This window comes from Sciurus carolinensis, chromosome 10 (assembly GCF_902686445.1).
Source record: "Sciurus carolinensis chromosome 10, mSciCar1.2, whole genome shotgun sequence".
In the NCBI taxonomy this organism is placed as follows: Eukaryota; Metazoa; Chordata; class Mammalia; order Rodentia; family Sciuridae; genus Sciurus; species Sciurus carolinensis.
In genome coordinates this window covers 100,792,783-100,815,490 of record NC_062222.1, presented here as the reverse complement: position 1 = coordinate 100,815,490, position 22,708 = coordinate 100,792,783, and the positions used below count along the sequence as shown (strand labels likewise).

Sequence of the window (22,708 nt, the reverse complement as noted above, 5' to 3'; positions counted from 1 at the left end):
ATGAAGCAGTTTGGAATGAGGAACAGGGACCAGAACAAAGTGGGATCAGATTTTTAAAACATCAGTAGTCCAGAGACATCTTTCTGAAGTAAGGCAGTGCACACTGAAAACACAATGGGAACAAGCATGGCCCCAAAGTAGAACCAAAAGAAAAAATAGAACTGAACAAATACACACTGTCACCTTTCACAGTTGCTACCTGACCCACAGCTCCTGACCAACTTCTGCACACAAGTGCACACATACACACATACACACACCCCACACATACCCCCCCGCAGACTCCACCTCCTGTGGTCAGAGAAATCAGATGACATCTCACACCCCTCCACCCCTTCTCCCTACAAGCCCACCAAACCAGTCTTCGCTTCTTGGAAGTTCAACTCCTTTCCTGCCTCAGCACCCTTCCTCACTGCTTCCTCTGTCTGGAAAATGGCACCCTGGTATTTTTTAGCAGGTTAATCCTTACTGTCCTTGAAACTTCAGTTCAAATATCATTTAAACTGTCATAAAGGCAATCTATAACTTTTCCAATCTAATAAGGTGTCTCAATCCTTAAATCTCTTGAAATATTTGATCCCCTATGGAGACCTGAGTTTTTTAATAGGGACTCCCCAGTTAGACCATTCCCTGAGAGCTAAGACTATGGCTACTGGTTACCTAGTGCTTAGCCCAGTATGTGAAACCTGGTAAATATTCAACAAATACTTGTTTGAATTTATAATAAATAAAGCACAAAAGGTCACTTCAACTTCTCAGTTAGGAAAATGGTCATGCCATTATGTGATAAATGGAAGACAGGAACATCAGACTGTGAACAAAGTCAACTTCTATCACCTGAAGTACTAGCGAGATGGGTCCAAGCTATGTACATGAACTCATCAAATACCAAATGGTCACTTAGCTGAAGGATAAATATAGCATTAATAGAAAAGAATGAGAAAACAATAAAGCAAGCTGAAAGGATTGGAAAACACATCTATTTAACTGAAAGGAAGAAGAAAACAGAAAAGGTTGATATTTGAAATGTATGTAGGGCTTACAAAATAGAAAACTCCAACAAACCTAGAGAAATGGGGCTAAAGAAATGGACAACTTCCGGGCACCAGTGGCAAACACCTGTAATCCCAGAGCTCAGGAGGCAGAGGCAGTAGAATCTCAAGTTCAAAGCCAGCCTCAGCAATTTAGCAAGGCCCTCTGCAACTTAGCAAGACCTTGTCTCAAAATTTTAAAAATATATATATAAAAGTGTGGGGATAGGGTTTAGTGGTTTAAGTGTCTCTGGGTTCAAATCCTGGTACCCCCCCACCAAAAAAAAGAGAGAAAGAAAAGAAAAAAGAAATGGACATCTGACAGAAAAAGAAATGCAAATGCCTCTTGACCATATTAAAAAAAGACATTCAATTTCACATGATGACAGATGGAAATTAGCCTATGATGAGATCATTTGACAAAACACCCAAAAGTTTGACAACATATTTTCCTGACAAAGTTAAATATAAACAAACAGGCACCCACATTACTGATGAGAACACAGAGGTACAATTCTTAGGATGAATATAGCAATATCTAGTAAAATTGCAAAATCATTTACCCTTTGACCCTGCTCTGAACTAACAATCAGCTACCCATGTTGGCTACCCTACAGAGAGGCCCAAGGAATTTTGGCCAACAGCCAGAAAGAACCTGAAACCTGCCAAAAATCACATGAGTAAGTTGGAAAATGGCCCAGAATGCTCCTTGGGCCCCCTCCAATTGAGCCTTAGGATAAAGATGGCCCCAGAAACACCTCAATTGCAGCTTTATGAGCAACTCTGCGTTAGAGGCACTCAACTAAGCTGTCCCCCAAGATATGGACCAACAACAGCACCTTTGGATTATAATACTTACTGTGTCAAGCCATTATTTGGTAATTTGTTAGACAGCAATAGATTACTAAGACACACACAGTACTTTGACTAAACATTCCTAGGGGAATAAGCCCTATGTTCAAAAATATATTTTTTTTTTTTTTGCAAATTCGATTCCTAAGTAAATATCCAAGAAGAAAAATAAGTGTATTATGTCCACCAAAAGTTATAAACAAGAGTTTTCATGCTAACTTGATTCATTATAGCTCTCAAACTGGAAGCATCTCCAATATCTATCTACTGCAGAATGGTGCAGATCAATGGTGATATTTTCACAATGGAATAATGTACATCAATGAAAAAAACCTACTGTTTCAGACAACAGGGTAGAATCTCACAGACACAATATTAAGCAAAAAAAATGTCAGACAACTTTTGTTAGTACCACCAGGCAAGACCAACAAATGACTAATTATTAATGTTCTAATTACATTATTCCTTATGTCATTAGAACCAGGATTCTTAGCCTGTCATAATCCCAGGGACTCAGAAGTCTGAGGCAGGAGAATGGCAAGGTAGAGGTCAGCCTGGATCACTTAGTGAGACCCTCCCTGTCTCAAAATAAAGAAATATGAGGCTGGGGAGATAGCTCAGCTTGTAGAGTGCTTGCTTTGCAATCACAAGACCCTGAGTTCAATCCCCAGTACCGCAAAAAAAAAAAAAAAAAAAAAAAAAAAAGTTTAAAAAATAAAGAAATATGAAGAGCTGGAGATATAGCTCATGGTAGAGCAGCCCTGGGTTCAATCCATAGTACCATACATACACACACACAAAAATTTAAAACTCTACTTCGCAAAGCCTAGTGATTTAGAAGCACTAAAGCAAGGGTCTGCCACTTAGTTTCTTAAATAAAGTACTATTAGAATTCCACTACACCTGCTCATTTATATTTTGTCTATGACTGATTTCCCATTACATCGGCAGTTGAGTAGTTTAACAGAGGACAGCATTTGGCCCACAAAGTCTAAAATATATACTAACTATCCCCTTACAGAAAAAAAATTGCCAACCCCTGACCTAATTGCCATTGGTGCTCAATACAAGGAGAGAGAAGATAACTGAATGTTGTGGGCACCAGATAAGACTCCTGCTGAGAGACACAGACTGGCAAAAGAAATTAGACCTGAACATGATCAGGTTCAACTACTGTACCAATTATTAGGAGATAGAAAGACAGATGAGTATATTAAATTATATTAAACGTAATCAGGAACATCCCTTTAAATGAAAGGGGGAGGGGGAGAGAGGAGGAAGAAACTTGAGAAAAATCAACCAACTACATGGAAGGGAGGGGCTTATACATATCCTGACTCAATCAAACCAATTGTTTTTAAAATGTACAAGGAGAATCAATCAATATTAAGTGAACATTTGTAACACTGGAATTCACTCTTTTTTAATACTGATAATGGTATTATGGTTATATTTTCTAAAAAAGTCAAGGAAATATATGAAATACAAATAAATTATATGATATCTAGGATTTACTTTAAAATAATATAGACACGAAAAGAAAGTTGGTGGGATATATGGGCAATTTGGCTATGGCTGAACCTGGGTGATGAGCACATAGGGATTCCTTACATTAGTCTGTGTTTTCGTTGTCATTGTTAAATCTTTGGTATTTTGTGTGATATTGGGGATTGAAACCAGAGGTTGTTCTAGCACTGACCTACCTCCACTGCTTTTTGCTTTTTTATTTGAGACAAAGTCTCTCTAAATTGCTGAGGCTGACCTAGAACTTTCAATTTCCCTGCCTCAGCCTCCCAAACTGCATGTGCCACTGCACCGGGCTATTAGCTTATTTTTGCATGTTTTAAATTTAAATTTAAAATAATAATTTAAAATTTAATTTTAAATAATAAGGCAAAATTTTTTCAGACATTAAAAAAAAATCCTGAAGTAAAAAGAAGACCCTCTTTTCAATACCTTAGGAATGAACCTGTTCCAAGTAATAATTAGGTCAGAGGTAGTAAACGTTGAGGAGTGAGGGGTACACGGAACAGGGGGGCTTGCAGTCCTGGAGAACCAGTGGCAATCTACCCATTGATTTCAGTCCCTGCAAAAAATTCTCCTAACCTTCTTTCAGAAGGTATCTGTATTTTTTTAAAAGGATCTGTTTTAGTCAGCTTTTCCATCACCATGACTAAAATACCCAACCAGAACAACTGAGAGAAGGGAAACTGTATTTGGGTTTATGGTTTAGGTTTTGATCCACGCATGGCCAGCTCCGCTGCTCAAGGTGGCCGGAGTTGAGGTAGCACATCATAACAGCAGAACCCAAAAGAAAAAAAGCTGCTCAGCTCACGCCAGGTCATGAAGTGGTGGGGTAGAGGGAACAAGGAAGATGCACTGGGCTCGCCCCCAGTGACTGACATCCTCCAGCCACACCTCACCTACCTCCCACCTGTCTGGCTACCACCCAGTCAGTCCGTTCAAACTAGGATGGACTTACCAGGTTACAACTCTCACAATCTAATCATTTACCTCTGAATATTCCTGCATTAATAGGAGCTTTTGGGAGATACCTCATATCCAAACTCTAACAGGATCCCAGCACTGGAACCACTGATCTAAGATGTAGTAACCCTGAACCATCACTAAAGTGGAAATAAGGAACACCAGACAGAAAAGGAAGCAAGAAGAGAACCACTAATATAGTATAATACAAGTATGAACCGAAAGACTACTGGGTCAGAGGGAGGAAAGTCCTAGAAGTCAGAAGAGAAGGCTAAAATGAAGAAAGAAAAGATTTTTTAAAAAGACATCAGGGGCTGGGGTTGTGGCTCAGTGGTAGAGCGCTCGCCTCGAATGTGGGAGGCACTGGGTTCACTTCTCAGCACCACATATAAATAAATGATAAAATAAAGGTCCATCAACAACTAAAAACATATTAAAAAAAAAGACATCAACTTCAAAACAGAAGGGGTAAGTGAAAACATTTTAATAGTGGGATCTTATTCTTTTCCCATAATTTAATGAAAATAGAACAAAAGTGTCTCTATCAGGAGACAGAAGAACACGTATCCTAAAAAAAAAAAAAAATTTTGTTCATTAACTTCATAAAGTGTTAAGAGTAGGAAAGCACCAAAACACTTACAAATCATTTAGTCTAATTCACTCATTTCATAGATGAGAAAACTGAGGTCTGGTAAGGCTAATTCATTTGTACTCAAGAATACTTTGTGGTTAATGATGAGAACTAGAGTTAAAATGTACTCCATTCTTCACTCTACCTACCCACCTTTCATCCTCATCTAACGCCACAGTTCCCATCTGGTGACTTCTTTACTATACTAAATGTCACTATGTATTTTCATTCACACATAGCAGGCACTTGGCAAATATGCATTGATTTGCTCAAACTACAATCGTTTGATTTTAAGGTCTCCCATTTCAGCTCAGTTTTCTCCCCTACCATCAAACCCCTAAATGTGTGTTCTGAGCAAACCTCAGAGATGCCCAGAAAATGGGTTAGCTATCATTTATGCTTCCAGAAAAATGTTAAAATATGAAAAGGCTCAGATAATGCCACGCAACAAAAAGAGCTGGCATTATGCACCTCTCTTATTTTCTCCATAAATACGGATGTAATTTGCAATCACCAGGAGGTAAGAGGATCTTCTTGATTCAATGGGCTCAAAATATAAATAGATAGGAAAAGACAGTAATAGGATATACTTCTTCAGCCTTACAATAAGGGATTACAGAGAACATATAAAGTACATAAAGTACACAAAGTACACACGCATAAAGCTGTTCACATATTTTATATTTATTCTTTATAAATATTACATTATATTGTACCCAGAATGTAATGTGTTAAGAATCTTTTGAAGCATCCAAAAACCTAATGCTACTACTATTTTTAGATGTGATTTAGAAAAACTTAACAAAAAGAAAAAAAGTGTAAGTATTAGCTTGTATGTAAAGAGAAGGCCCAGAAAAGGAAGGAAGCAGTCCAAACAATTGGTTTATAAATTTCCACTATTCTTTAAAAAAAAAAAAAAAAAAAAAAAAAAGTACATATACTTACCACTTAGAAATGGTTATTGAGGCACAGATTTTGTAGAAAAGACACAAAATTTGGAAAGGATCCATCTAGAAGCTTCTTCAATCTGTAGCTCGTACTTTACAGGCACTCAAGTGGGCACCTGGGGCAAAGCAGCAGTGATTCCCCATGTATGAAGCAGAATATGGAATGTTGAAGGCTGGAAGACCTAAATCAGAAGGAGGAAATATGATTGGTTATTAGTAACAGCCATGCCTGAAACCAAAGTTAACTTTTTAGCAGTTGCCATATAACATATCACTAATTAAATTAATATTATGTAATTGAGAATTTGGTCAAGAAAAACTTACAAAAAATATTCAAAAACAAGAAACATTTTTTTTTTAATATCTCAGGGCTAGGGGCATGGGTCAGTGGTAGAGCACATGCCTAGCACACATGAGGCCCTGGGTTCAATCACCAGCAAAAAGTAAAATTAAAATATCTGAACTCCACAGATAAACTATCTGAAGAAAAGAGAAGACACTGAGAATTCATCTTTCAAGAGTTTTAAATGTTTTTCACCACCTATCTTTTTGAGTAGATTACAAACTCCCTCACTATCTTAAAGAAAATGTGAGTCAGAATTACCTGCTTCTTAATGACACAAAGGTCATGATAGTGCCTACACAGCCTGTCTCTGAAAGGGTCCCCAGGAGACAGGCACTCTCCATTGCTGGTGGCTGTTATCAATGTCATCAACAAGGTGACTAATACATTGTCTCTTTGACCCAGAAATCCTCTTCCTGGGAAACCATCTTACAAATAAAACTGGATACTTGCAGAATGACAGTTGTACAGCAAGATTATTATGGTATTACTTGAAAAGCGAAATTTAGAAAACCACCCAAGAGGATTGGTAAAAATCACCTATGGCATATTCGTAAAAGGAGATTCCATGCAGCTGTAAAATGAGTGAGGAATATTACCACACTATATTAAATAAGCAACATATGAATAACATGCTGTATTCTGTGTTTTAAAAAAGTTATTGTCTGCATTTAAGAAAAGGGGAAGAGAAAGAAAGAAGTACACAAAAGCACTGTAATGATAACATAAGAAATTGGTCAAATGGTTCCCTAGAAAGTACAATAAGGAAAGCCAGGCACAGTGGCACACACCTGTAATCCCAGCAGCGTGGGAGGCTGAGGAAGGAGGATGGTGAGTTCAAAGTCAGCCTCAGCAAAAAGCAAGGCACTAAACAACTCAGTCAGACCCTATCTCTATACAAAATAGAGCTGGGGATTTGGCTCAGTAGTCAAGTGCCCCTGAGTTCAATCCCCGGTACTCCCCCCAAAAAGTAGACAATAAGGAAACAGGGATGAGAGTTGGGATGTGTCTTCTGACTTCTGAAATGTGAATGTTCAAACAAAATTAAATTGTTTTGTAATTCCCAAAATTAATTTATTCTTTCATCCCTCTTTCATAAAAATATGAGTTGAGATATATAAATAGACATAGGTATATAGATTATACTGATTTATATCAGTAGAATGAGGTCACTTTCCTGAAAAATCAAATGAAAGTTATTTCCTTAGTCTTCAAAAGAACCCTGTTCTCTGCCACTGGTAGCAATCCAACATACACTGACTGAAGCTGATGGCTATAATCAAAAAGACAGATAACAAATGTTAGCAAGTATGTGGGTGGAGCCTCAGACTCTGCTGGTGGGGATGTAAAATGGTACAGCAGCTTTGAGGAAGTCTGGCCGTTCCTCAAAGGTTTAACATGACACAGCAATTCCACTCCCAGGTAAATGCCCAAGAGAAATGAACATACATCCACACAAAAATAAGTAAATAAATGTTCAGAGCAGAATTAGTTCCAACAGTCAAATGATAGAAACAACCTAACCATCATCAATCAATGAATGGATAAATAAAATGTGATATATCCACCCAATGGAATAGTTTCTGCTACAAAAAGAAATAAAGTACTGATACATGTTACAACATGGATGAATTTTAAAAACATTATGCTATTAGTGAATGGAGTCATTCACAGAAGCCCATATTTTACAAGACTGCATTTATATGTAATGCCCAGAATAGACAAATCTATAGAGTGAAAATAGATTACTGGTCACCTAAAGTCAAAAGAGAAAAATGGGGAATGACTACTAATTAGTATAGGGTTTCTTTTAGGATGAAAACATTCTAAAAGTCAATTGGGGTGATAGTATACAACTCTGTGAATACATCAACACCTCCAATCCTACACTTTAAATTGGTTATTTGGCTGGGTACAGTGGCACCTGCTTATAATCCCAGAGATTCAGGAGGCTGAAGCAGGAGGATTGCAAATTCAAGGTCAATCTCAGCAACTTAACCAGATCCTGTCTCAAAAATAAAAATAAAAAGGACCAGGAAAGCAGTTCAGTGGTAAAGCACTCCTGGGTTTAAAAAAAATTTTTTTAATTAGTAGTGGTATAAAAAGTATATCAATAAAACTACTTCTTTTTTAAAAAACTACTGTCTATAACTTCTTCACTACTAACCAATATTTGACATATTATTCCTTATTATCTTGCAACTCTGGAAAAAGCATTGGATTTAAAAATAAAAATATATTCTTGCTAAACCATGAACAAGTCACAACTTCTGAATTTCAATTTCTTTGGGGAAGTAGGAGTGAGTTCTCTCTAACACACCATCACGTTTTTCTCCCAACAGAGAAGCATGTCTGCACAGGGAGTAAATTGTGTTTGTTCCAAAATCTGTTTATGTCAGTTGAATTTACTATAATTATGCAATTTAGTTACATATTGCATCAAAAATGAGTATAACAAGATATACTTTATAAAAATGTAATCTTATGATCTAATAGACAAGTCCTTCTAAAAACCTTCTACAGAAACAAACGACTATACAGATTGGTGAACTATCAACATTTATACAGTTAATCATAAAATATGTAAGGTATGTATCTTTCCTCTTCTTTTTAAACAAAATTTCTGTTTAAACAACCCAAATGCCAGTATATTATACAATCAATATTTTGTAAAAGAGCTTTTACTCTATGTAAATTATTTGTATGAAAGACAAACAAAATTATATTATATTATTCTACACATACTCAGTGATGATGGACCTCCTCAGTTTCCTCTTACACAGGATGAAATTGTTCTACTCAAGTTCTGGGTCCCATAATCTCCTCAGATGCCCTCATCTCTTAAACAGGAAGAGGTGGCCCCATGTTGACCCTTCAAATTCAATGAAAGGTCACTGAAGTCCCTCCTTCCTGTGCACTTACGCTCCATGTGTGAAGACAATTTTCAACACAGACCTCTAAAAAATCCTCCCTTTTCAAACCTAAACCTATATATTTAGTTGTCCATTACATTATGAAAAAAAGAAGAAAAAAAAAAAAAAACGACAGGAAAAGTCTCTCGCTTACACTCATGTTCCTCCATAGAAGCTCCATTTCCTCTTGTGACCACATTTGTGCCTCTTCTTCCTAACTTAACTGAGTCCTCAAATACCAGTCATTGCACTCTGACTCCAGCTACTGTATGAAAATACCCTTCTTAATAACCCCAAGAAAACTGTTAGGGTCACGCTAACTGGTGTCTGACCCCTCTTCTCTCAGTACTCTGATGCACCTCAGATATTGATTTCCAGTGCACAACGATGATCACAACAGTTCCTGGTGTGGTAAATTCATGCTCTTGATGTCTACAGACTAAAGTCCAAAAACTCACTGTCCTGGGAGTCAAGATTCTGAAGGAAGAGACTAAACCATTTAGCCCATCTCCCAAACATTACCTGGCCTGCAGGCTGAGCTCTTTGCTCTGTGCAAATACATCCTAATCAATCATCCCTTCACCCAGATCCACAGCCCACTTTCTGCCACCTGGATTGCCCTTGCTCCATGTCTGTGCAATGGAATTCCTCTAAACTCATTTTCAAAGTAGAAAATCACTTACCTACTCAAGGGCCTCAGGTTTCTCAACAGTATAATGAGAATACCTTCGAGGCTGTTTTATGAAGATTATAAAGTGTTATAAATACCACGAGTACTGTTAAGTGGAAACTTAGAACAATAGCTGGCAGATATCACTCAGCAAATGCTATTACTGTTGTTCATTCAACACAATGAGTGCCCAATAAATATTTTTTAATTGACAAAACAATAGAAAATGTCTTTTCCAGTCACACAGTGCTCTTTGCTCTACAAGCAACCATTCTGAAACATCTGAAAGTTAAGACAATGTAAATTTCTGATCAAGTTTTCATCTTATGAGAGCTCTCATGTAGATTCATGATACAAGAACAGCAACCCACTTGTTTTAGTCAGCTTTTCCTTTTGCTGCTATGACCAAAAGACCTGACAAGAACCATTTTAGAGGAGGAAAGGTTTATCTGGTGCTCACAGTTTCGGAGGTCTCAGTCCAAAGACTGCCAACTCCACTGCTCTGGGTCCAAGTGAGGCAGAACATCATGGCAGAAGGGGATGGAGAAAGAAAGCAGCCAGGTCATGGCAATCAGAAAAAAGAGCTCTGCTCGCCAGGGACAAAATAAATACCCCAAAGGTATGCCCCCAGTGACTTACCTTCTCCAGCCACACTCTACCTGCCTACAGTTACCACCCATTAATCCATTCAAGTGCATTAATGCACTGATTAGGTTAAGACCCAATCATTCCACCTATAAATTTTCTTGCACTGTCTCACATATGAGCTTTTGGGGGACACCTCATATAAAAACCACAAAACCACTATTTCATGATTCATATTAGTTTATTGATTCGCTAACCCAAAAAGGGGGTAAGGGTCTTACCAAAACAATAGTTTTACCACTTACTTTTTTTTTAACTGTTTACTTTTTTAAAATATGTTATACATGTAACATATAATTTGCCATCCTAACCATTTTTAAGTGCAAAGTAAGTACACTCAAATTGTCATACGACCATTACCATCAGCCACTCTGGAACTCTTCATCTTGCGAAATTGAACCTCTGTATTCATTACACAGTAACTCCCCTCTCCTACCCGGACTCTGCAACTGCCCTTCTGCTTTCTCCAGGGTAACTACTGGAGGTATCTCATTAAATTGGAATCCACATTTGTCCTTCTGTGACTGACTTATTTTACTAAGCTAAAGTTCTCAAGGTTCATCTATGTTGTTCTGTACTTTTTCAACAAGACCTTCAAAACCACACAAAGACAAGATTTAAACATCCTCCAGCCAAGATGTATTATATGACACTATACTGGAGATGCAGGGGACTCAAGTTACAGAAGGAAAAGGAAAAGGAGTAAGATGCATTTGATTATCAGGTATTCCTGCTAAGTGTATTTCACATACCACATCTTCTAACAAGCTAGATTATTAAGACTCCCAATTGACAAAAGAGAAAATGGAGGTTCAGAAGAGAACTACTATCAAGTAGGCCACACGTCAACACCCTATTTCCATTTTGTTTTCACCACAAAGTTTATGGCTACCTGACCTATGCTCATTTGTATTTACCTATTTAGCTCCTTATTGCCTCTCTCCTTAGCTAGAATGCAAGCATTCAAGGTCACTGACCTCTGACCAGCCCAGTGATCAACAGGTAGGCAGTGGAGGGGCAGGATACACACAGCTTATAACCCAGCTTCATCTAAGCTCTGGCTGTTGGGAGACTCATCCATGTGCATGTTTCTTAGATGCTCAGAAAGTGGAAGGCTTTGTTACTACAATAACAAAACAAAACAAAACAAAACAAAAAACACAGGTTGGTTTTTTTTGCTTTTTGCAGTGGGGAGTCAGGGGCAGTGGAGGACAAGGGTGGAGGATAAAATTCTAACTGAGAAGTCCAATGGTTCAAGAAGTCTGGTCTCTAGCAAGCCCAAATCTATTATTAAATCTTCATCTTCTATAAATTTTTGTTGTTTTTAATCAAATTTTACCTGCGGAATTCTTTACTAAACATGAATTTGTAATGGGAGAAGAAACACAAGGTTGTAAAACATGATCTATTTACACATTAAATGTTTTCCCAATAATATTAGCCATATTTACAGAAATACATATTTCTTCCCTCTGCTTCAGATTGAGAGTAAATATTCCCACCACTATATAGTGATCATTTTCTCTCTTAAAATTAGCTAAAATTCTGTTACATTTCAAGAAATTATTAAAAACTAAATACATTTTTTTAATTTCTCAAGCTATATTTTTCATAATGGAAATGAGAGTCACTACTACACAATTAGAAGAATTTAAAATATGATGAAGAGAAGAAATGAGGTTTTTTTTTTTTAGGCTTTCACTCCCTTTAAGTCCCCACTCAAAGCAAAAGTCTACATTTCCCATTAACTTATTGTTTTCATAAAATAATTTCTTCAGATCACAGTATGAAAAATGTCAGTCATAAAAGGAGTTCTGTGTTCACAAAATAATTTTATCTTCACTGATGTAACAAGAAGTCAGTGGTTTCCTTTTGGTGGTAAACAATGGGCCTTGGGAAACACATTCCCCGTTAAATGTCTTTTGCATTTTTCAGACACAATTGGTTCAACTTCCTAATAATCACCATTTACCAGAAATGTGAAAGATAAACATCTATCATGATACACAATAAGACTAAGCAAGCCAAAAGCAGAAAAATAAGTGAAATCTACCAAGGCTCCCTGAGGCAGGGGGCACACAAAACTTCCAGCTCTGCCCCAGCCGTCTCCAAACTACTTTTTAAAGTGGAGAACAGCAGCGTCAAGGTGACCAAACACTCACCTTTTTCTCCCTTCCTAAACGATCATGCACATCAGCAAACAGGCTAGATCATACTTTTCTACCTTAAGGAAGGAAAAAAAATCCCTTTGTCCCAAACCGCCCCTTGCCAATGCTGCATTCTCTGCTTCCTGATATGAGCCCTCCAGATGACAGACGCTAGCATTTCACTCACTGCCTGCTTCTCAGTCCTTCTTCTATCCAAGGTTTTCTACCTCTACAGTCCCAAGGAGCTAGTCAATACTTCCACGCCTCATGACATCTAACGGCCAATGTTCAGTCCTCATCTTCCTCCACTCAAAAGCAGCATGCCTGTCCCATGTTTTGAAACACCTTCCTCACTTAGATTACAAAATGCCAGGTGTTCTGGTTTTCTTCCTCTTCCTCATGAGCTGCTCTTCCTCTCTTTCTTTTCAAACTTAATGTTAGGGAACCCAGCGTCAGTTCCCAACCTCCTGTCCACTGACGTTTACCCTTAAGTGGTCTTATCTGATCCCAAGGAATCAAGTTTATCAGCAGACAATAGTATCTCCATGCCAGAGGTCAGGGCTCTCTGCAATCAGCTGTTCAGAAGACGTCGAAAGGGTCTCAAACTCAACTGTGTGTGTGTGTGTGTGTGTGTGTGTGTGTGTGTGTTTCTAAAGAAAACCTTTTTTTATGGACAAACTGGGCACAAATTGAAATGTTTCTGGTCCATCTTGAGATCTGAATATAAATGAATACAACTTTTCTAGAGGGCAGCTCGTGGAAAAGTACCCTGCAGGTTGATATTCCTTATCCAAAATGCTTAGGACCACAGGTGTTTCAGATATTTGAATTTTTTGGATTCTGGAATATTTTCATAGACCTTACAAGTTGAGCGATACTAATCTGAACATCTAAAACTTTTTTATTAAAATCTTTTTTATTTTTTACAGACTGCATTTTGATTCATTGTACACAAATTGGGGTACAACTTTTCATTTCTATGGTTGTACACAATGTAGATTCATACCATTCATGTAATCATACATACACATAGGGTATGTACTGTCTGTTTCATTCTACTATCTTTCTGTCCCCCACCCCCTCCCACCCCTTTTTCCTCTACACCATCCAAAGTTCCTTCATTCTTCTCTCTCCCCCCGCCCACTGCAACTCCCCATTATATACAGTCATGCACTTACCAGAGAAAACATTCGGCCTTTGGTTTTTTGGACTTGGCCTATTTCACTTAGCATGATACTTTCCAACTTCATCCATTTACAAGCAAATACCATCATTTTATCCTTCTTTATGGCTGAATAATATTCCATTGTGTATATATACCACAGTTTCTTTATCCATTCATCAATTGAAGGGCATCTAGGTTGGTTCCACAATCTAGCTATTTCAAACTCAACTCTTGATATACTAAACTCTTTGCCTACCCCCACCAATGCACCTGAGTAAATAACGCCAACACTCTTCTAATTGCTAAGGCCAAATATCTGGTGAGCACATTTATTTTCTTGTACCCCCAAAACCAATCCGTCAGCAAGTTCTGTCATACTTGTCTTTAAAATACTGTAAGTCTCAAATCTGACCACTTTTCTCCATATCCTCATCCGCCACTGCAGTCAGAGCCATCATTGTCTACGGCTCAAAGCTGGTTCTTAAATGATGGCCCTGTATCCACCACATCCTCAATTCTCCACATAGTAACCAGGGCAATCTTTTTAGAATATCAGAGCAGTCACTCCATCCATGCTAAAAATTCTCTACTAGTTTTATACTGTAAATACGGGGGCGACAAAAAATCCATGATCTCTCTGCCCTTTCCTTTCCCCAATTTTGGTCACGCCAGCTTTCCTATTGGTCACAATAAACATTTTTTGATTAAATAAATGCTGCCCATGATAATAAACAAGCACTAAAAAAAACTGGCGAAGTCTTGCAAACATATTATTTAATAAATATTAACAATATCATAAAATTTCCATTTTACTGCCTCTTGAGGGGTTTTGAGTGGTACAGAAAGACAGGAAGGGAGGTGACCTTGCCTGCTGCTTTCAACACATAAATCCAAAGCATTTTTGTATCTTTTCTTATATCCATGTTGACACGTAACCTAATACCTCCAGAAAAATAACAGAATTTAAATTGCTTGCTTTCTTCCTATGAAATACCTGGATCAACTTATATGTAAACCAGCTTAAACGGAGGTACAACACTCAGCTAATAACCTAAGATGACTTAGCTCCCTGTTCTAATATCCCTAGATGACTTAAATCAATAAGAGAGAATTTGAGCATCATCAGAAATTTCGAATTTCCACAAAAACATTTTAACGTAGGCACAAGAGAAAAGAGAAGGAACCTGCCTGCAACCGTCTGAGAACCTCCTGCCAGTCCAGGCCATGAAAGTGAGCCCCAGGAGAAAATGGACCATGCTCAACCCTTCCGCCCATCAAATTCATTAAATCAACTCAGCAAAGTCCTCTGTCCTTTGAGAGAAAGGAAAGAGGAAATATAAGCTTTAACACAGCCAAACCATGAAAGAGCTGCTGCTATTTATCAGCACTAAATAATGCGCTTAGAATAAAAAAAAAAAAAAAAGAAAAGAAAAGAAAGTCACTAATCTTGTGCAGAGAATTGGCAGATTATAAAGAACAGGTGAATTTTTCTGAATTCCAATAATAACAACCTTAGAAAACTTTTCAACAAAGCTATGAAAGGCAAAAAATCTGTTGCTTTTCTAAAATAGTTGCTCATTTTTTGGAGTGATGGAGGGGTGGTCATGCTTACCAAGGAATGTTTACAAATCAGCATTAAAGACACTAAACACTTTCTCTCAAAAAAACACAACTTAACAGTATTATCCACTTTGCCTCTTTCTCAGCATTACGGAGGATTGTACCTTTCCCGCCTGAAATTAGGCATAGTTAGGTGACTTGTGTCAACTAAAGAAATATGAGTAGAACTGATTTATAAACTTCTAGAAGAAGGGTTTAACTGTTGGTCTCTGCAATCAGTGTGGCAGGCGTCTGTGCTGAGGTGTAATGCTAAGCCTCCCTGGAAAGGCAAATTGCCTGACAGACATGGACTTAAGAGAAGTAAATCTTTTGTGTTTTAAGTTACTGAGAGTTAGGGAATTGTTTTCGTTGCAGCATATGCAAACCTAGCTTGACTAGCATGTTGGTTACAGATGCTCCGTTAACTATGACAGGGTTACATCCTGACAAATTCCATGGTAAGTTGAAAATATCATAAGTCAAAAATGCATTTAGTACACCTAACTTATCAAACATCCAAGCATTATGTACCTTAAACACGTTCAGAACGCTCACACGAGCCTACAGTTGGATTAAATCTTCTAACACCAAGCCCGTTTTATAATAAAATATTGAATATCTCGTGTAATTTATTTAACCTATATGCAACAAACATCAGCAACATAGTACACTGTAGCATATCAACTGTTTGCCCTCATGATTGTGTGACTGACTGGAAGTTGCAGCTCAATGCCACTGCCTAGCATCATAAAAGTTTCATATCCCTAGCCATGGAAAAGACCAAAATTCCTAAGTTGAAGCATGGTTTCTGAAGAGCACACATCACTTTCACACCATCATAAAGTTGAAATATGGTAAATCAAAGCATTATGAGTCAGGGATCATTTGTACCAGGATGAATAAGTGGAATCTGACATTAAAATATAGCAATATTTACACTAGCAACCCCCCAAAATGAAAATACTTAGGTATAAGTTTAATAAAATACCTATAATTAAATATTTACTTAGAAATTTAACAAAATATGTATTGAGGAAGACTACAGAACTCTGATGAAACAACCTAGGAAGAACTATATAGGTATTCCACGTTCATGGATAGAAAAACTCCATATTGTCAGGATGTCAGTTCTTCCCAACTTGATCTCTATATTCAGTGTAAACCCAATCAAGATTCTAGCAAGTGCTGGGCATGGTGGTGCACGCTTGTAATCCCAGTGGCTCAGGAGGCTGAGGCAAGAGTAAGATGAGTTCAAAGTCAGCCTCAGCAATTTAGCAAGGCCCTAAGCAACTCAACAAGACTGCCTCTCTAAATAAAAGATGAAAAGGGATGGGGATGTGGCTCAGTGGTTAAGTACCCCTGGGTTCAATCCCTGGTACCAAGAAAACAAAAACAAAAAAGATTCCTGCAAGTTAGTTTGTGGATATTGACAAACTCATCCTGAACTTTAGAGTCAAAAGATCCAGAATTAGCCTTCATGATATTGATGGGGAAGAACAAATGGAATACTGATACTACCCAGGCCAATGCTTACTGTAAAGCTATTGTAATCAAGGTAGAGTGTAGCACTGGCAAAGGAATAAATAGGTAAACAATACAAAACAACCCAGAAATGTGCCCACATTAATATGGTTAAGTGATCTAAAAGAGGCAAAGCAATACAATGGAGAAGAGATAAACTTTTCAACAAATGATCCTAAAATAATTGGACATTCATGTGCAAAAAAATAAATTTAGATACAGAACTTACATCCTCAACAAAAATTAACTCAGAGTACTGGGGTTATAACTCGGTGGTAGAGTGCTTGCCTAGCATGTGTGAGGCACTGGGGCTGAGTCTCAGCACCACATAGGAATAATGAATAAAATAAAGGTCTATCAACATCTAAAAAAGTATTTTTTAAAAAATTAAAAAGGATCAAAGATCTGAGCAGTCATGTCATCACAGATGATATAAGGATGGCTAATATACTTATGGAAAAAAAGTTCCATGACATATGGCATCAGGGAAATTTAAGTTAAAATGATGATCAGACACCACTGCATACCTATTATAACAAAAACCTCTACACACACACCCTTGGTTTAGCTTCTCTGGAGAACCTTCACCAGTACAAGCTAGGTTAGTATCTAAAAGAAGTGTTGCAGTTATTTAGCCAATAAGTGTATTTACTAAGAATGCTTTAAAAAAGTTTGTGAACAAATCTATAGAAATAGAATGTAAATTAGTGGGGGAGAGGATGACTACTAATGGGTAAGGAATTGCTTTTGGGGGTGATAAAAGTGTTCTAAAATTAGTGGTGAGATGGTTGTACAATTCTGTGAATATGCTAAAATCCATTAGATGGAAAACTTCAAAAGGGGAAATTTTATGGTACATGTGAATTATGCTTCAATAAAATTGTTAAATGAGAAAGAAAGAAAAGGAAAAAAAGTAAGCCTGCCAGTCTGAGGAAAGCAAGGAGAATTGTAAATGACAAGGGAAAAATGCCAATTCATAAGTTAATTAACCTTTAATTGTTCAAAGTCATTAAGTTATAGAGAGAACTTCAAAGAATCTTTGAGAATGGAATAACAAAGAAAGTCAACAAATTAGTTACATATGCCTGCTTCAAAAAGAAATCCAAGGCTACAAAGCAGCTAAGAAGAAACTGTGACATCTGAGAGGACTACTCTAAGCTACATTAAAGAGAAAGGTCTCACTTAACAGTGACATGTGAAACCAGATCACAGGACTAAAATCTTTCACTTGAGAAAACAAATTGTTTTAAAAATCCTATACTTAGTCTAATCATAGGAATCATTACAAACAAGGAAAGGTTTTTACTATATTAACCACAATTGCACTATTTGCAAAAGATTAAAAATTTATTATAAAATTCTCAACATCTTCCACTCTATTATATAGTATGAAATCATGTGATTTACACTCAATATAAGAAAATAGTTTTTAAAAAAAGCACATTACGAAAAGTGCTTTTCTCTCTCTTTCTCCATAAAAGAGGGATAAGGTGGGGGGGCGGGCAGAGGCAAAGAGTAAAAGAAGATCCAGGAAGTTAGAAGCACAGTGAGAAATTCAGTGTGGCTACAGAAAAATGTGCATTTGCAGGGAATGGCAAGAGAAAAGTCTGATTTTGCTGGAAACAAATCAGAAAAGTAATGGGTTCACACACACTAAGGACCATGGAGTGCTGAACCCAGGGAACAGCAGCATCATCGCGGAGTTTTAGAAAAATGCACCCAAATAGCAGGCACCTGGAAGAAGGAATGGAGAGGGCAGAAGGGACCTAGGTTAGAGACCACAAAGGCCTGTACTAAGGCAGTGATGATGAGAGTCAGGGAGGAAAACCGGTTGAGAGGCATTTAGACCATCAAAATCAAGTACCCAGTGTGAAGCAGGTACTCAGTGTTTGGGAGCAGATTAAACACCATGTTGGTTAAAAAGAGAGATGACTCAAGGATTTCTACAAGTCTTGAGCCAAGTACAATGTCAGAAATAAAACCTGGATCTACTGAAAAGACATAAGTCCATTAAAAATTGTGGAGGAGACAGCTAATAGAGAAGATTTGGAATGTTCCCTACACAAAGAGAGGCGATGGATGTGCCAATTACCTTGATCTGATCACTGCACATTTATACAGATACTGAAATGCCACATGCGCCCCATAAATATGTACAATTACTATGTACCAATTAAAAACTTATTTTTAAAAACCTGTGGAGGAATGTTTCAAATAAAGTAAGGACACCAGGATGTGCCAGCAAAGGCAGACACTTGTTTTTCCCCATGATGGGCCACTGTGGTTAGGAGGCACAGCCCTCTTCCCTAACAAGGGTCTGCACCACCCTGGTACTCACTGGTCTAATTCTAACAGATGACAGTGGAAGACTCAAGCAGTGGTTTTAAAACAGGTCTGCAAATTCTTCGAGAGGCCTCCTGCCAAGGAGTGGACCTATGACCCTTCCCCATGCCCTGCAAGTCTTAGAGATGCCTTCACAAACAGAAAGCTGCACAGGGGAGGTCCAGTTCTGAGCCGTGACTGGGAAGACCCTCTGGGGACTGAGGGCCACCTCAGGAGTCCCACTACCCCAGGCCACCCTGTGGAAACCACATGATGAGTACACTTAAAGAGAGAAGTCCCCTGCGGCTTGATTATTCCCAGGCAAGGGCCAGATCCGTGAGAGAAGACCTCCCTCCCAAGTCACTGTCCTGAGTGTAGCTTCCAGAGAGAAACCATGTGAGAAACGCCTGGCTGAGCCTGGGCCACCCCCGTGTGTATGAACAAAGTGAGTGATTGTTTTTGTTTAAAGCCACTGTTTTGAGTGGCTTTTCACACGGCAATATGGATATCAAGGACAGCCCAACTACTTCTTCTGAAAAAAGCAGAACCCTCCCCTGATCCTACAATGGGGTGGGAGACTGGGGAGAGGAGATGAGTTAAGGGGATGGGGAGAAAGAAAAACAGACGCAGAAAAGGAAGGCCAGAAGAGATGGTGGAAATACGAGGCAGGAAGAGAGGGAGGGAGACTGATGTTGATGTCCCCACATAAATATATTCACCCCCCAAAAAAATTCCAGGGCAAGAGTTGGACAATAATATCCTTGCATTTGTAACTCACATGTGGAGGACTTAAAAGCAAACTAATTAAATCTCACAAGGCAGTATTTGTTGGAGATAATTTTTAAGTAGACAATTTAAAAACATTCGTTTCTTAAAGGCTATTTTGGGGAAAATCTTAAAAAGAACTCTCACTCTTGAAATATCTTTCTCACCTAAAACAAAACTTTGTACTACAGTAAACGGGGTTGCCAGCGTGAAGAGGGTAGGCAAGGTAGAATACTGCTTTAAAACTTATTTTATTCAAATCTGCAATATTCTGTCCAGATTAAAAACAATTCAGAATCATTAGCAATGTGGATTTTACCAAAGATCATCTCACTGACTTGAGTTAAAGAAAATGAAACGAGACGATTCAATTCACAGAAGTCTTGAAGAATCCTGAGAGCGTTTTGATAAGACTGCCTCAGCTGGCTCTACGCCTGGTTGCCATCCAAACAAAAGGAGGACATTGTTGAAAAAGAACAATAATATGTGTATTGCTATTTCAAAGACAATGCCACAATCTCAACTTAAGTCAGTCTTCCCTTTAAAATTCACTTCTAAATTCTACACTACCAAAAATGGACAACAAAGGACCTATTGTAACAAGGTTTCATAGTGAAAAAAAATGCATATATTTTAAAACAGCACAGAGGAAGCCCACTACAAGTGAGTGTGAATTATCAAGCATAATTTTATGACCTGATGTCCATTCTCCTTCCTTTAGTAACAGAACCCACAAGTTTTAGCTATGGTCATGGCTACCCACTCAAAAATTACATTTCCCAGCTTTCCTTGTAATTGGCTGTAGCACTACAGACAAAGTTCTGGCCAAGGAAACATGAGAAGTGAAGTTGGCCATCCTAGGGCCTGGGAAGGTAGTTCAGTGGTAAAGCACTTGTCTAGCACCTGTGAAGCACTGGGTTCAATCCTCAGCACCACGTAAAAATAAATAAATAAAAATAAATGTATTATGTCCATCTACAACAACAACAAAAAAATTTTTTTAAAAAAGTTGGCCATCCTGGAAAGGGGTATATGTGCGCATGGATCTGTTTCCTCCTGACTGAACACTAGAACTGCCCAAGACACTGAAGACACATGTTGACTACATCAGAGGCAGCCCACCAGTCCAGGCCCACTTACCTACCCAGTACATATGGGAAACAGATGCATGTCTTGCATAAGCCACACACGTACATAAAAAATACGAACATCAGCTATGTTTCAGGCTCTGTTCCTAGGCAGCTGAGATTCGTCAATGCACATAACAGATAAAGAATCCTGCCGTCATGAAGCCAGCATGCTAACAGCAGGTAACAATAAATGACAGATACAATAAGTAAATTATGGAGTACAGAAAGGTGAGAGACACTATGAAAAGCTAGAAAAGAAGCAGGTGGGCAAGTGTCAGGGACAGTAGGAACTGTGACAGATCTTTTTGAAAAGGGGGTATTTTGGCAGAGCATGGTGGTACATACCTGTAATCCCAGCACTTGGGAGGCTCAGGCAGGAGGATTACAAGTTCAAAGCCAGTCTCAGCAATTTAGCAAGGCCCTCAGCGACTTAGTGAGTCCCTGACTCAAAATGACTATCTCCAAATTAACAGGTGAATTACAACTCCAACAGAAAGTATGTGGAACGTAGCCTTTGAATCACCTCTTTAAAAGCCCTGTTTCTGCTGATGGGCAGAATCACAGCCACTGGGACAGGAATCCCCTGCGTTTTTCCTTTGCTAGCAAAATAATAAACCTTCTTTTTCCTTTTACTCAAAAAAAAAAAAAAAAAAGAAAGAAAGAAGAAGGGGGTGGTGGTGTGGCTCAATGGTTAAGTACCCCTGGGTTCAAACCCTGGTACCCCCCAAAAAAACAGGGTGGGATGGAGCAGAAGGTATTTTAGGAAGGGTAATAACATTCCAACCATGGGAAAGAGCCAATGAAGGTGCTAAGTGAGAACACACCTGGTGACAACTAAACAGTTTTAACAGATGAGCAAGGAAATGATAGGAAAAAAGGTCAGAGAGGTTGTAAGGATCAGCTCAGGTAGGGCCTCCAGACATACTGCATGAAGGGGAAAGCCTCCACGGGCTTTGCTGAAGGGTCACATGACCTGCCATCCATTGTAAAGGGCCACTTTGGCTACTGTGCTGAGAACTGAGTGGGGAGGGTAGAAGCAGAGGCAAGGAGACCTTTACTTAGAAGGCTATTTGTAACTGAAGTGTTAGCAAAACTCTTGTCTTTCAGCATGAGAAATAGCTCTTGGATTCAGTTAACTTAGCTCTGTTAGCTCTGTTCCCAGGAAACCATACAGGCAGAACATCAGCTGTGTTACTAGGCAACACTGCTTAGGGTAAAAATGACCCATTGGTAAATTGCAAAGAGACTGAGAGGAACTCTGAACACCTGGTAAGCAGCCATAACTTTAGGCCTGCCCTACTGCAAAGATGCCCCTGATTGAGCTTGTAGCCAGTAGGGATCCTGGAAACTATGCTCAGGGGCTGTCATACGAGATAATGGCTTCTGATAGAACCAGAGGAACAGGGACTCCTAAGCCATCCATGTGGCTGTTCTTGAGGACTGCTTTGTGTGTCTACTACAAAGAACCTTGTGAGAGAGGGGACCAAGAGTGCCGCAGCAGGGAAGCCATTTCCTGTCCCAGATCCTCCCAAGTCACTCTC

The 22,708-nt window shown here is 38.5% G+C and overlaps 1 protein-coding gene across 9 annotated transcripts in view; it reads right to left on the bottom strand.

Moving 5' to 3' along the window:
• Positions 1-22,708, bottom strand: part of Fryl (FRY like transcription coactivator) — a 235,277-nt gene that overhangs the window by 193,949 nt on the left and 18,620 nt on the right. For 8 of the 9 annotated variants that reach the window (XM_047565924.1, XM_047565930.1, XM_047565921.1 and 5 more), the window contains exon 2: positions 5,947-6,130. The gene's annotated coding sequence lies outside the window, so the exon portion shown is untranslated. Of the gene's footprint in view, positions 1-5,946; positions 6,131-11,495; positions 11,642-22,708 lie in introns of all 9 variants that reach the window. The other variant, XM_047565922.1, reaches the window with a different exon arrangement.